Genomic DNA, 16,520 nt, shown 5'->3' with positions numbered 1-16,520 from the left:
TTAAGTGCATGGATCATGAGATTGGTCCATCAGAAGAGTTATGCTTCTGAGAAACTGAGTATAGGATCTAAACATTATAGGACTTAATGAAAAATGAGTTTTGAAAATGCTATTTAACATGCAAGATCTAACAGTACAGACAGATCTATTTCATTTAAATGATAAGTAACAAGATTCTTGGCTCTTGGTCAGGAGGAGAACATCAAAGTTCAAACAAAAATAAGGCTGAGGAGGGACTGGTATGGGAGAAAATAGAAACAGAAGCTGTTTCTGTTACCAAAGGAAGGAAAGAGTTCAGTGCACAAATAGAGCTGAGGCAGGTCTGAGGAGTGTGGGGGACACAGATTGAGCACATTGGTGCAGGACATGGGCAGAAGGGCATGAAAGTGTGTATTCCCACCACAGCACTAAAGTATTACAAGTCCGTCAAAGGACAACTCACTGAAGAGTATGAAGTACAATGTGTATGTTATGACCCGCCACAGAAGAGAGAAAAAGACAAAAAGTGACAGAATACAATAGACTAGAAAACCCCCATATGCATAAATGTATGTGCTGGGTCCTAAAGCAACCTGTAGTTCCTCCTGTGGGTTCTAGAAGAAAGGCCTGAGAGCCATCAACCTATTCAGTGCACCCCCAGGCCCACCTCCCCTAAGTTAATCTCATCCACTATGAAATCTCCAAACAAGTTAACAGCTGAAGGGGAGACCTCAAACATCTAACTGCCATGTCAGACCATGGGTCCTGCTTCCAGCATCTGTACCCCACTCCAAGTAAAGAGATGCTGAAATGCTGAAGGAGAGGGGTCAGGGAAGGCAGAAAGGCTGGACAGGAGGGGACGGCAGCATCTGCAGCATTCCCCAGGGCAGGAGACCCAAGTCTCTGAACAGAGGCCAAAAATATGCAGGAACTGGTACAAATCCAAAGAGATGTCAAACAGAATTAGTAGAAAGGCAGCATTCAACATTAAATCCCATTACCAAAAGGAGTACTCGACACATGGTATGCCCCTTGTTAGTGTTAGCTGAGCGTGTCAGGAGGTCTCATTGGCACTAACAGCTCTATGACGTGAAGCTGCTACCAAGGCAGGTTCAACAGTTTGCATTTCCTACTCCAAGTTATCCCTTGCCACCCTCAGGAGAAATGGGAGTGCTATTCTTAATGTCACCCTTGCTGTCATTAGTGACCATCCCTATGCAAGTTCCATGGGCACCTGTAAACTAAGCTGCTTCGTTTCCCAATGATAGTTAACTTTAAGAATTTTAAAGAACCTTGTTTTATTTCAAAACTGAATCTGATCTGACACTAAGAAGGTCGTCATGAGTGGATGTTCAAAAACAAAAGCAAATGGGTGCTCAGAGATCAAGACGTGAAGTTTCTCAGGATCATTATGACAGGCCATAGAGGGGCCACGTCAGAACTTCCAGTGATGTTCATGGCTTTAGGGGCAAAGTTCATGGTTTTGTTGGGAATTTGTGTGTGTTTCTGGGTATGTGTGTGTGAGTATAATTGGTGTGTTTGGGGTTTGGGTACATTTAAAAGAACTTATTAGAATAATAACAAACATTTATATACTATTGACTATATTTTAATGTGCATAACAAATATATACATAACTCTTTGTTAATTTCGGTTACCTGCTCAGTGCTTTATTCTGTTCCATTAAAAGTACTTCTACTTGTTTCATTTTTCGGCTGGAAAAGACAAGGAGAATACTGTTAGTGGCCAGCACAAATGCATAAATTTCACATCCTACTTTGCTATTTTCCAAATCTGGAAGCATTAAACTACAGTCCATTATTCTAGCTGTATCATGCTACTGAGATTCTAACTAGAACCATTATGAAGACATTATCCCTGCATGTATAGTAACAGGGGATTTGAAAATCAGACACCTTAGAGCTTCAATGGAAATTAAGCTGACATGGTAAAAAGTTAGATGCACAGAAAAACAATTTAGAATAAGATCCCCCTTGACTCTGGACCCTTCTGTGTTTAATACAATTTTTCGAGACATACTGTCTCTGAAATTCCTTTTTTTAGGTAAGCAACACCTCCCCATCCCCAGCTGAAATAACTGCAGTTCTAAAGCTAGGACCAAATGGTAGATGCATTTTTTTAAAATTTGCTTAATTTTTTAGAAACATTCTAATGGAAAGCATTTTTCAAAAAAGGGGGTGTTTTTTTAGGAAAGGCACCTGTTCAGAGAGACTGCTCTGGGTGACATTCATCCTGCAGAACTCAGGACTATCCAGGCTCTACCCCATACCTCTGCAGGCTCCAAAAGTCTATCTCACTGAAGTTCCAGAATTGATCATGTTTATCAATACCTACTCATGCTAATGAAGTTCACAAGAACTGACAAAGACATAATGTCTATGTATTCATTTACAATGAAAATGCAACTGTCAGGGCTACGGTTATAGCCCAGTGGTAGAGCGTTCGCCTCTCATGTGTGAGGCATCAGGTTCGATCCTCAGCACCATGTAAAAATCAAATAAAAGTATTGTGTTTAAAAAAAGAAAGAAAATGCAACTGTCAAGGCAGCCTGGACACATGCTCCATCTAGTTTGATCAATAGATTCCCAATTCTTCAAAGGATAATTTCCTGAGAGCCAGCAAATCCCAGGACAGTCAGAGACTAGGCCCATCTATGTCAGCAGACTGTTTAGTGAGACTACTGGAGCAACCCCCAGCTCAGTGCTGGGGCCTCTCTCTTCCTCCACGGCCACCCTAGTCCAAGCTGCTCCTGTCCTCCTCCTGGACAAACACAAAACACCTCCAGCTGTTTTTCCAGCTTCCACATTTCTCCCTCCCCATCTATTAATCCACAGTGTGTCCACAGAAAACATTTTAAACTATAAAATGCACCATGGTTCAGCCCTGCCTGCACCCCTCCAATGCTCTGGGTGTGTCTCCTGATAAACTCACTGGAGCTGACACTCAGGCACAATCTGGCCCTGCTTGCCTCTCTAGCTCCTCCTCATGTTCCTCTCCTTGGACACCCTCTCACTTTAGCCACACTGGACTACTACTGCTCCCATGAGACACAAGGGTCCCTCCACGCCAATGATTTTGCACCCCTTATTTCTTCTTGGAAATTATTCACATACTCTGCTACTATTCTTTCAAAATCCCCCCACATGCCTACCTAGTATCCAACCTGCAGATCCTAGCTCAAAGTACATGATCCCACAAGTAGGACAAACGACCCTATTTTAAGCTTCAGAGGGCCTTGATCTCCTCCTCTGTAGCCCCTATCACAGTTCATAATACATACTTACATAACTAGTTAAGTTTATCAATCTCACTAGACTATATATAAGCAGCTCCATGAGGATGACGATGAACTTATTTCATTAACATGGCTCACAACATGGTTGTTCAATATGGCTTACGTACGGCTCTGGGCTATTAGAACCCACTGTTTCCATCACCAACACTGGGCTAATTCTACCAGCAGACCATGTGGGCTTTGCCGAGTGGGCACCATCCTCCCCACTGTGCCCACTCCAGGAGCACTGGTAATGAGATAGGCTCTGTCTACACTGATGTCTATATAGATTTTTTGTTTCCTATACTTAGATGAGCAAAGTAAATCTTAAGCTATTAAAAGAGAAATTGCACAGAGTTCAAGACACGTTTAAGTAGCAACTCTGCAGAGGGGACTCTGGCAGTGGGTTACTAAGAAACACCATCAACAAAAAAGAAAACACACACATCAGCCAAAGGAAGCCCTTAACAAGACAACACTGGCAAATGGATGTGCACACTCTTTCAGAGCAGGACAGGAAAGTTTGCTTCAGGCACTGCCACAACTGAGGGGCTGGGCAGAGGGGAAATGTGATGGTCCCTAGAGAAGCGCCCTTTGCTACACCCCCTCCCTTCCCCAGGGCATGGCACACAGGAGACTGGGGTATGCTGACTCCGCTATTTATCCATTTGCCTTACAACTCAACAATTAATTGGCATTTCCCAACTCACTGCATAGAATTTTTAAATGGCTCACAGCTGCGGCTAATTTTTAAAAGCTGTTCCTCCTAACATTTCAGTTCTCTTAGGAGATGGAATGAGAACACAACTGGTGGAAAGAAACCCTACAATGCAAGGGACTCTAAGATTCATATCTAGTCATGAGGTTAAAGAGGGCCAATTCCATTCATTTATTCAACAAACAGTGTGTACTTCAAATAAGCCATGCATGGTGCTAAGTGCTGGGGACACACTGAACAAGACAGAGCCCTGGAGGTAACATTCTGGGAAGAGACAAACAATGAATCTGTAGGAAAATCATAAAGCATGTTAGCTGACAGCGCTATGAAGAAAAGCAAGCTGTGTATGGTGGGGCACACCCACAATCCTAGCTGCCTCCAGCCTGAGGCAGGGGAGCACAAGCTGGATTGTTTTGATTTTGGAGTACTGAGGATTGAACCTGGGGTCCTCTACCACTGAGCCACATCCCAGTCCTGTTGGTTTGATTTTGTCTATCTAGACAGGGCCTCACTAAATTGCCCTGGCTGGCAACCTGCAATCCTCCTGCCTCAGCCACCTAAATTGCTAGGGTTACAGGCATGCCCTACTGTGCCTAGGAAAATTCTAGGCCAGCCTAGGAAACATAACGAGACCCTGTCTCAAAACAAAACTTTAAAGAAGGCTGGGGGTGCCGCTCATGGTAGAGTGCTTGCCTACTCTATAGGAGCTCTGGGTTCAATCCCCAGCATTGAAAAACAAGAAACAAAGAAAAAAGCAGAGGATGACACATGGGAGTGAGAGACAGAGAAAGATAAGATAGATAGATAGATAGATAGATAGATAGATAAAGAGTGTGTGTGTGTGTGTGTGTGTGTGTGTGTGTGTGTGTGTGTGTAGAGGGATAAACACTTAGTCATGATCAAGGCAGGCCTAAATGAGAAACTGCCCTAGGAGCTAAGACCTGAAAACAGTATGCAGATATTTTGGGAAAGACTGTTCCAAGGCAGAAGGGTCAGCAAGTGCAAGGACCACGAGGCTGAAGTGAGGTCTGCCTGTCCTAGAGCACACAAAGGAATCGGTAGCAGGAGGTAAGGTCAGAGGTTAAGTAATACCATGGCCCCAAACCCTTTGGCTTTTGTCTTGGGAGCCCTGGGATGCAGCTGTGGTGTTCTGGGCAGAGGCACCGTGAGCTCTGGCTGCTGTGCTGGGAACAAACTGGAGAGAGGGCAAGGGAGGAAGCAGTAGGACCCCTCCCTGGGCTACGGGGACAATCCAGGAGTTAGGGATGGGTGTTGCTTGGGCTACAGTAGCAGCAAGGGGATCCTCAGAAGTCCTTGGGCTCTTCCTGGAATCTGAAGGAAATGCCCTGGGGCTAATTCTGACTCCCTTAAGGGCCGATTCCAGGGGTCCTCATACTTTCATCACTGCTACAGTCTGTATCTTGGTCTCCAAAGGCCCATGTGTTAAAGACTTGGTCCTCAGGGTAACTCTAGTGCGAAGTGGTGGGACCTCTGAAAGATGGGGCATTGTGGGAGGTCCTTAGGATGTTGGGGGTGTGCCTTAAAGGGAACTGTAGGAACCTGGCCCCTTCCTCTTTCTCTCTTTTGCCTCCTGACAGTGAAGTGAGCAGTTTTGCTCTGCCCACCCACCCCACCATGATGTGCTGCCTCACCACAGGCTTGAAACAATTTGGCCAATTGATCATAAATTACAACCTCCAAAACTGTGTCAAAATACACCTTTTATCTTTGTAAGTTAATTATCTCAGGCATTTTGATATAGTGATGAAAGCTAGCTAACACAATCACTAGTTGTATTTGTTTTAATTATCACTTTTACAAAAAAAAAGATTTTAATCTAGTACAGAATACATGATTATCACAGATAGTGGAAGAGATCAACAATAAACAAAAATCTCACATAAAAGAATTGAACATACAAGTACTTCCTATATTGGGTCATCACTATATATTGGCATTTTTCTTTAATTCTAAAAAATAAAATAACTCTTCTCTATCTAAGGAGAAAAACCATTCTAGTCATCTGGCCATGGTGGTTAACAACGCCATTAACACACATTTTTCCCTTTGAACATCAAGGGACATATAGCAGAATAAACACCAAACAGAAGTCACCAAGCATCAGGTCCATATGGTCTAATCCTGAAATGGTTTGGCTGTCTCAGTCTGGGGTCAGCTCAAAAGCAACGCTTGGGACATCCTTAAGGAAGTCACACTTTTCTGCACTAAGACTTGGTCCCTGAGGAATGCATGATGATTGTGATGGAAAGTAAAATGCACATGGTGAAATTCTCCAAAATCTGTCTGTTGATGAATGGGAGGGGGAAAAGAAAGATTCAGGGAGGTCCCTGCACACAACTGTCATGAAAACCGTTCTGTTCTAAGACAGGGACTCAGCCCTTCACCACTGACGTCAAGCCATGGAGGATCTCACCAGCTCAGTAACAAATCCTTGTCCTTCCCCAAACAGACTAGTTTAACCCTTTTGGTTAGCCTGGTCTCAAAACCAAATTAAACTCTGAGTTTCAATTAAACTCCCTCAGCTAATGTGTCCTATTTGTTCAGTTTCCCTCAAACTGTGGCAAGACAGGTAATTGCTCCTGGAGAATCAGGGTTCTGTAAAGTCCAAGCCAACCCAGACTGGTGTCAGGGCAATGCCCAGCAAAGAGGCTGAGGCCTCTGCACAGTGGGTGGCAGGTCCACCTGCATATGAAACACCAGCCCCTGAACTCAGTGGACATTCTCCATAAGAGAAGGGCATACTCTGGGAAGAGTTAATGAAGGCCTTTATCTTGCTTTATAAGACTTATTTTAAGAATAGCTTCAAAATATACATTTTAGAATTGTTTGCTCAAGTTTTGTAGCCTAACATCGGTTTTCTAAATTATCTCAAACTTATTTTAGTACACCTATTTTAAAAACACACTGTACTGGTAAAATAGAAATGGGCAGTATGGTTCAGCAATTGGCCACACGTACATTTTTATCATAGGGCTTTCTTCTTATCTTCCAGGTTTTAAAGTGGCCTGGGCTGTGTGACAGAGAACACGAATCTGCTTCCAGTTGACAGCTACTCATGCCAAGCCTCAAAAATCCCTAACCAGACTATGGCTGGTGCTGAGGAACAGGACATCTGGGGTTACTCTAGATTTGAGGCTGTATGTACACAGGATCTCATTTTCAAAATGAAACCTTTTTAAACACACTTAATTTAAATATATATATATATATTTTTTTTTTTAAATTAAGTGGACACAATACCTTTATTCTATTTTATTTTTTTAATGTGGTACCAGGGATCGAACCCAGTGCCTCATGCATGGTAGACAAGTGCTCTACCACTGAGCCACAACTCTGGCCCCTAAACATATTTATATTTTTCCAGCCCTTATTAAAGGAAACTAGTGGAAAATAACGTGGCACAATTCAAGGTGAGTGTTTGCTGTTCCCAAGTTTCTCAGTTAGCTACAGGATTCACCTGTAAGGCAAAGGCCCCCAAAGGCCTGTCCCCCCTCTGTGTCCCACATAGCTGCTTGCTCACCTTCCTTGCACCCCATGGAGGAGACACACTGACAGGGTAGGTTGACAGAACAGGTTCAGCCTTTGCCCACCCCATCCCACACTGCCTCTCACAGGAGAGGCCTGATACACACCTGTTCTTCTGCAAAGACAACACCCCGCACACCTGCTCTAAGAAGAGGGCTTAACTAGGACAGCAGGATTCAGTGTTAAACAGGAACTGTAAACAAGAAAAACATTACATAAGCCGCGAGCAGTAACTAAATGAGGAGCAGCCCGACGCAGCTGCCACTTCAGGAACGCGGCCCCTCTTTGCAGTGCCTCATCTCCCTGGGAAACAGACCAGAGATGCCCTGCAGCCACCCCTCACCCTGGTGAAGCTGAGGCCAGAGCCTGATGTGCCCCAGGGTGAAGGCAAGGAAGAGATCTCTATTCCCAACCACAAGACCCAAAAGAGACTTCAGGGCCCCTTCCAGAGGGCCTCCCCCATCAAGTGCGGCACCCCACAAATCATTGCCTTGTGTTGTGGGTCGCCCTCCTGGGCTTGGCAGAAATGTATACACCACAAGGGAAACAAGGAGCACTTTGGAAAATAAACCAACAGGGAAGGGGGCACAATCCTTAATTGGGGAAAAGAATGAAAAGGTCTTTTTTGTTTTTAATATGAAAATGTGTGTCTAGAATTGAGAATGAAATGAAATGACCAGAAAGACTGGTGAGCTGAGGCTGGGCTACAGCGCTGATTCCAGCCAGAACCGAGTCCACATGGGCCTGGGCGTGCTCTTGCTTCCATTCCGCCCACCCACAGCTTCTGGGGCAAACAAATTCTTGGCTGAGCAGGTACATGTGGGAGGCCTGGTTATTTTCCAGCCATTTAAGAGCTTTGCCCGGAACTACTTAATCAGGATTTTTCAAGGTCATACATTCAAATATGGCGCTATAAGCCTTACAAAACAAATAACTCTGGGGTCCACGGGGCAGGAAGGTGGGGAGAATGAGGAGGGCAAGAAGGAATTAACCCTTCATGTGATCCAGCTTTCCTATCCACTCTTACCTCACTGCTGTTGCAGTCAGAAAATTGGCAAATGCGTGGCTAAAAGAAATAGTAGCTAATTTTGATATCTAATGCTTGCTTTGTAGCAGACACAATTCTAAGTGCTCTGTATGCATCTGACCCTCAGCCATCCTTTGAGTGGGTACTACCGTCATCATCACGCCAGTTTACAGAGGCTAAGTGACTCACCTGGGCACCACTGCCCAGCTACTGCACGGGGCAGGCTCTGCATCTGCACTGTGCTTGCTCTATGCTTCCTCTCTGTGCCCTGCTGTCCTGCCTTTCAAAAGGGCAGAATTGTAACAACGGCCCTTTCCAGGTTACATACATACACACACACACACTCACACACACACAATATTCCTAGAAAGGACAGCACAGCACCAATCCTGCCACTTCATAAACCACAAAATTTAGGAGCCTACAAACTGTTAGATTAGGATCCAGCCTGGTAGAGAGTAAGGCTGCTGGGAGCTACACACTTTGTGCTGTTGGCTACAGGGAAGGCTACACTCTTATCTTTCTAAAAACGACTAGTGATAAGAACTCGGTGGTTTCCAGGCATGCTGTGCACCTGTCCAGTTCTGACTTGTTCACTACAGGGTGCCTGGAACTCTCCAGGACCTGGCACAGAAGTGGGTTCTCAAGATGGCTAGCGTGGGCGAATGAATGAATGGCTGAGTGAATGGCTGTGATTCTTTCAGATGTGGGCTTTTGGGGAAAACTCATAACACATGCAGGTTATCAAAAGAGCAGACAAGTTGGGCAAAGTTATCACTCAAAAAGTCCAAATCGGAGCAAGTAAATCACTGTCAGTATTAATTTCTAAAAAGACTTCTCAAGTGTGTTTAAACAATTTAATGTGGAAAATGGTACTTTTTGAGCTTAAAAATGGATTCCATTTTAAGACACATGTAAGCTACTATGTTTAATGAAGATGGGAATCTGTTTAGGAAGGTAAATGATATGTCTACATTTTCCCCTGAAATCATACTCTCGCAAAATGCAACATGCCCTACGACACCAATCTTTTCTCTTAACAGTCTCATATGCAACTCCTGTGAGTTCCTAGAGGCCTCCCAACCATCTCTTCCGGGGAAGCTTCCCTGACTTCCAAGCCAGGGAAGCGACCACCTCGTATTCACTGGAAGGCAGGTTGCTTTCTTTCTTTCTGTACACAAACGCACACTCTGCATGACTATTTTTTTCATTGTCACTAACTGGTCCCCAACTCCATCCCTGTATTCCATATAGAGCCAAACATTTTTTCCTAATGTAACTCAGGTGCCCAGTCAATACTCCTACAGAAATACCCCAAGGATACCACAAACACCTGTTTCTAATGTTCAAACAGTTTAGATATTTTTTAAAGCTCTAAGAAATTCACCCTGAAGCAATTTACAGGTGAACTTTTCATGAACTGCATATCATTACCCGTTAATGTGGCAGGTGCCTGTGAGCCCACAGGGTGGTCGCCCTCCCTCCCAGGAGGCTGCTCTGCCCACCTGCTGCACACACGTTAACTTCTGTGCCTGCAACGCTGATAAGAAAGCCAGAGCCCTGGCTGGATCCTGCGCAAAACACCTGTGTGCAGAGCAGCGCCTCAGTCCTGCAAGCAGGCAAACACAAAAACACGCCTCAGTGAGGGCCGCCCTTAGTGCCAGCCAAGGCCCAGGGCATCCACAGGGCCTTGCTTTCGTGGCGCGGTAAGAAGTCCTTTGTGACAGGGTCCCACCTGAGAGAGGGCAAATATTTATTCTAAGAATGAGATGTTTCTTGTGTGACTCTGATAAGGACTGTGAATGACTCTTTCCTCGGTTTAGTCACAAGGTTACAGTCTTGAAACAAGCATTTCCTACCTGAGACTGGGTGGACAAAGAAGAATCTTGAAATCTGAGGGCAACTTATTTATTTTGATTTTTTAATTTGTTCTTTTTAGTTTTACATTACAGGAGAATGTAGTTTGACTATATATATAATATATATATATGGAGTATAACTTCCCATTCTTGTGATTATACATGATCTGGTGTTTCACTGGTGGGTATTCAAATATGAACACAGGAAAGTTATGTCTGATTCATTCTACTGTCTTTCCTATTCCCAGCTCCCCCTCTTCCTCCCTACTCTGCCATGTCCAATCTGGTGAACCCACTCTTCCTGACCCCTGCTCCACTGTGTGTCAGTATCGGAATATTAGAACAATCAGCCTTTGGGTTTGGGGGAGTGGCTTATTTCATTTAGCGTGACAGTCTCTATTTCCATCCATTTACCAGCAAATGCCATATTTCATTATTATTTATGACTGAGTAATATTCATTATGTATATGTACCCCATTTTCTTTATCCATTCATCTATTGAAGGGCACCTAGATTGGTTCCATAGTTCAGCTATTGTGAATTGAGCTGCTACAAACATTGATGTGGCCTTGTCAGTATGGCATGCTGAAGTTATTTAAAACAAACAAACAAACAAAAAAACTCTTCTATGATTTAAATTATCTGTAAGAAGAGCAGAGGCAGGATTCCCAATGAAGACACTGACAGGGCTCTCGTGGAGACTACAGTAAACATGGTTTTTGTCATTCTGCAAAGACTGCTCCAGATGAGCTTGTCATGATGGTGGAACAGGGTCACTAACAGAGCCTCCCCTCTGACTGGACCCCAGGGCACTGGGCAGGTGTGTGTAGAGCAGCAACCACAAATGAACGAGGGTCAGAAGTCCTTCTTCTTGGCCGAAATCCCAGCGACTCAGGAGGCTGAGGCAGGAAGATTCAGAGTTCAAGATCAACCTCTGTACTTTAGTGAGACCCTGTCTCAAAATAACAGCAACCCTAAGTCTCACACCCCCAAGAGTGGGGTTGAGAGGCCCCAACAAAGGTGAGAGCATATTTTCCACTCACCTTAAAAGCTGGGAATCCCCACCTGATTTGATTTGATTCAGAAAAATGATTTAAATCAGGTTCAGCCTAAGGTCACAGAGCTAGTAAAGCACAACTAGGATTTAAATCCAAGTTTATCTAATCCCAAAGCCCTCACTGAGGTGAGCCATGCTGCCTCTGAGAGTAAACTTGTTCAAGCATGAGTTCCACTAACAGTGGGTCACTGGCAGAGTCTTCTCAGGAGGAAATCAGTACATAATTTTTTCAATTATTAATATTTACTAAGTGAAAATTTCTATTTCTTGGCAGGATTATTTGAATGGGCCAGATCAATGGGACTGCATTTACTATTCTTCCCTCCATAAAATGAATGTCTGGGAGATTATAATCCAATATGAAGATTTTGCACACACAAAAAATAACAATTCAGGTTAGCCTTCAGCATCTGTTGACATTTGTTCAGACCTGACATAAGGAATTATAAAAGGTGGCTTGCTTGGGTTAAGTCCTATGAGTAACTCAGGCAGCTATGCAGTTTTGCAATCCCCATGTCCACTAGCTGGCACTCAGCCAAACCTGGCCTGCTGGTGTCTCTACCTACCTAAGCTTTGAAGGTAAATCTGATACAAGTTTTATCAATACTTAAGATATGAGGGTCTTGATGAGAAATCTCCGAGGACTAATTAATTTGATATAAATCAAAGAGCTTTTTATTTTCAAGTTACATCCATTACTGTGGTCCAGATTTCCACTAGTGACTTAATGCCACCACCCAAAGTCAGTCGTTTTAAATTATGATATACTTCCTACTCATGAGACGAATGGCTGGAGTTAAATGTGAAAGGATGCTAAAAGGCCTTCTATTTATCCTGCTGGAGGTCAATGGCAAAAGTGAAAGGCCAGTACCAACCTGCAAGGGATCAAGCAGACTTCCCTCAGCAGTTTTCCTGGGTACAGACTTTGGGAGTGTTACTAATACCAAAGACGTGTGTATCCACATGACCTGGGAGTGTGTCAGCAACAAAGAGTGTCAGCTCTGCCCAGCACAACAGCATCCGAACCTGCATTTATATGGTCCCAGGAAATGTGCACACATGGGGCAGTTTGAGAGTACTGTGCTTCAGTATGTCACCAGTACCAGAAATAATATGTTTAAGTACAGTCAATTCTTGGTTCTGTGACTTGAATAATTTATTAGGCCTTTCATATTTCAGAGGCGGCGGCCAACCTGGATATTCCATCCCCAGCCACCATCTCATGGCCACCCCTCTAGACAATCAGGGACTGGCACAGGCAGTGTTCCACAGCGTGTTAATCCAACAGATTTGGGGAAAGTCTGTTATATATAGTAGAAGATCATCCAAACAACTATAAATTACCTGGTTCAGACTTCAACTCACTGGAGAAAGAGGTCAAGGGTGATTCCCCCACCCCCCTACTTTCTGGTTGTGACAAACAAAAGAGAAGCCTGTACTTAAAAAAATAGTTCAACTAAGAGATAAGTGAATTAATAATTAGTCTTACTCATAAAAGAAAAGTCATACTAATAAAGAAGTGGGCCTGAAACATCACCACAGCAAAAGCAAGAAAAAGAAAATCGTGGGAATCAAAATCCTTAACAAGAGTTAAAGAGATGAAAGGATGGGGAGGGAGGAAGGCACTGCAAAAATAGAGGAATTGGCTTATCAGGGAGTTCTTGGAAGTGCTGAATGATCAGGTCTGAGTAAGGACTGATTTTCATGTACTTGAAAGAGGGCTGCTCTTCACATGACAGCGAAGACTTTCTACTCTCTCCTATCAAGTGCACACTAACTTCTAAGGCTGAGATCCTTAATTTTGGGGAAAAGGGGTCACAGACCCTTGTGAGAATCAAGAAAATCAAGCCAAGAGCCCCAGAAACACAGGACCACAGACGCAGTTTTAGCAGGACCGTCCACAGACTCTAGCTGAGTTATCTCTATCGTCTGGTGAAACAGGTCTTATTAACCGGATTTCACTGTCTTCAGAAAAGGAGCTGAGAGCACGTGGGTGGCAACCGACAGGATCATCAACAGACCTCTCTCTCAGAGGTCATACCTCCAAACCCACTTCTGACTCTCATTTACAACCCAAAATGGGACTGCTGAGGCCTGGGGGGAAGGAAACGCTTCCCTATTTACCCAGGGTCAGATGGCATTTAAAGGTGGGAGAGAAAAGACCTAGGGCCCAGAGAGAGCAGCCCTGCCTGCCTCAGACAGAAGCAAGTAGTGGCCCGTGGAGCCTCCTTTCTACAGAACTCGCTGCTGCGGTCTGGATGTGGTTGTTCCCAAGGGTTCATATCTTGTGTAGGAAGCTTAGTCCCAAGTGGTGATGCTGGGAGTTGGTGGGGAACCATTTAGAGGTGGAGCCTGACAGAGGGCACTGCCACTGGAAGGGGCCAAGTGGTTCTCAAGTAGTTCTCCTGGGACCCTGGTTAGTTCTTGGTAGAAGGCTGTCAAGAAAAAGAAGGCCGGCCCCTCCCTACTTTCTGGCTTCCTGTCTAGTCATGTGACCTATCCCTTTTACATGTTCCTGACATGATGCCATCTGCCATTAGACCCCGACCAGAGGCTGAACTGATGGGGTCATTTGATCTTAGACTTTTGGTCTCACAAATTGTGAGCTAAGAAAATCTCTTTTCTTTATAAGTTATCCAGCCTTGGCTATTTTCTTACAGTCACCAGAATGGGCTAATATACAAGTCAAACATTCCAAGTAAGAGAGTATTGCGTTTCTATGTAGAAATCCATCTTTTTACAAATCTTGAGCAATGGGTTTCACACCCTCTTGATGGGTTTCCTCCCAGGAGTACAGCCCCTCTCTAGCTCTTACAGAGTCTTCTCAGAGCAACAGAGCTAGGCTATGGCTGAGGAAAAATGGAATGAAACGCCAACTCAGCTTCTTGGGACCACTCCTTCCCTTCAGAGGAAAAAAAAAAAAAAAATCTCTCCAGGAGCAGCAGTTACCATGGCCCTTATTTCAGGATTCTAGCCTGGATATTCTTGTCTGCTCCTGTGAAGTCTCTGATGCTAGTTTCACAGACTGGAGGTGAAGGTCCAATTAAATTCAGATGATACAATTGCCCAGCAAGCCCAAGGCACTCTATATAGTTCTGCATGATTTAGGAGTACCAGATTCTCCGATTCCCCCTCTACTTCAAAGCACTTAGGAAAAGCCTATATTCAGAGAAGGGTAAGGAGCTTTTCCATATTATATTTGATTATTCAACCACTAAGACAAAAAGCTTCTTGCTAACCTATCTCTAGGGATGGTTACCAAGATAATTTGTCCAGTCTCTGTATTCATGGGGAATATACCACTTCAGCTCTCAAGTTGGAGTCCTGTAAACCTGGCAAAGTTTCTTCGAAGATACTTCCTCATTTCAAACATCCCTGGTGGGAGCCACTATGCTTGGGTCAAAGAGGTGGGCATCGAAGAACCCATGGAGGCACTTGGCCAGTCTGAGAAAGTGCTTTAAGTTCAATAACTATAATATAAAAAACTATTCTAAAAAGTAGAAAGTGACAAGTCCAAGAAAAGTTCATATAAATGTGGAAGGTGCTCAGAGAAGTACGAGGTCATTTTTGTGGGGGAAGGGGAGAAGAGAGAAGTGGAGTAGACATAAGAGAACCATGAAGAAAATGGGCACTGGAGCTGCGGCTCAAACTCCAAAGAGAGATGAGCAGCAACGCCAAGGGGAAGATTAAACTGGACTCACCTTGGTATTCACTCTAAAGCAGGAAAGTAGACTAAATACATCACATTCAGTAAGATCTGTATCCCTGACAACAATGGCAAGTTCATGTACTTGTGTTTTATGAAAGGATGCTGAAAGGGGAGTAGGGCTTGTAGCATTTCTTAAAATATTTACTTGGCTCAAACATAACTGTTCCACGAGCAGTCTGGGTTTACAGTGCATGCTAATTAGATCATCTTCTGTCATTAATGATCTTTATTATGTCATAGGTATTTGCTGCCCAATCATAAAACTTTGTGTGTACTTCATATTCCAAGTGACTATAGACAGAATCACAGTCTTATCAGTTTTACTCCCAAACTAAATACAAATTTATTTTAATCTGTTTACCTATACATTGAAAGGTTCTTCTTTAAAAAACGCCTTCATATTTTTAAAAAGGCAAATAAAGGAAAGGTGCCCAGTTACTCAAGAGAAAAGATAAGAGGAACCATCTACAAGCAGAACAACATGAATAAAAATATAAAAGGCAAACTTCACATTACAATAAAATATTGGATCTACTTCTAAAGGAAAATTTGTTTCTCTAGCAAGTATGTCAGCAGAGAAATTGAGCCAGCTGTAATATGCCTTAAGCAATGAAAACCTGTTTTTTCCTTTCTTTTTGTCCTTTTTAAAAGACAACTTGTCACAGTGAGACTTTTTTTTTTTTTTTTTTTAATAACAGCATCCATCCTTGTGACAAATGTTTGCCAAGGGTGTTGGGGGAGGAGGAGGAGGAGTGGTGGAATAAAAAGGCCCACCAGGCAGGAGAGGCCGGCCACAGCCAGACGCCATCTGCTGACGACAAGGGGAAAGGAAGAGGAGGGAGGCCTGAGAGCATCCAGTCCACTCATTCTTCAGCCCATTTATTCTTTTCATTGATTTATTTTGTCTTCATTGTTCTATTTAGTTGTTGATACACCAAACAGAATTTAAGAAACACTGATATTCTGTTATAGAAATTCTTGCTTTGGATCATGATGCTATACAGGGGCTTGACAAAAGCAGATAAGAGCGAGCCACATTCTAGAGGAGACAGGCCTTTTCAGGCCACACTGTGATAATGTGGATTCTCAAAGCGATCATCAAGTTTTAAGTGAACTGAATGTGGCCTTCGTATAAATTGTTCACAACGTGGGGTTTCAAATTTTCCAAGAGTTTGTCCTGTGAAGATTTTTTTCAAGAACAAATGATCCACAAAAATAGTGGTACCCACTTACAAAATATCTATTAAGGAAAAAGAAATGTGGATAGATCGTAAGTGATCTTCAAAGAAGATGTAGCCAAGATTTAGTGACCTGGTGATGGCCCTTGAG

At 43.6% G+C, this 16,520-nt stretch overlaps 1 long non-coding RNA gene across 1 annotated transcript in view; it reads right to left on the bottom strand.

The window, feature by feature from the left end:
- The window catches only part of LOC113185604 (uncharacterized), a 115,735-nt gene that overhangs the window by 19,128 nt on the left and 80,087 nt on the right, over nt 1-16,520 (bottom strand). Inside the window, exon 4 of the long non-coding RNA XR_003301146.2 lies at nt 1,638-1,694. This is a non-coding gene — a long non-coding RNA (uncharacterized LOC113185604). The remainder of the gene's footprint in view (nt 1-1,637; nt 1,695-16,520) is intronic.

This window comes from Urocitellus parryii, chromosome 3 (assembly GCF_045843805.1).
Source record: "Urocitellus parryii isolate mUroPar1 chromosome 3, mUroPar1.hap1, whole genome shotgun sequence".
NCBI classification, from domain to species: domain Eukaryota; kingdom Metazoa; phylum Chordata; class Mammalia; order Rodentia; family Sciuridae; genus Urocitellus; species Urocitellus parryii.
This window is presented reverse-complemented; position numbering and strand designations above follow the sequence as displayed.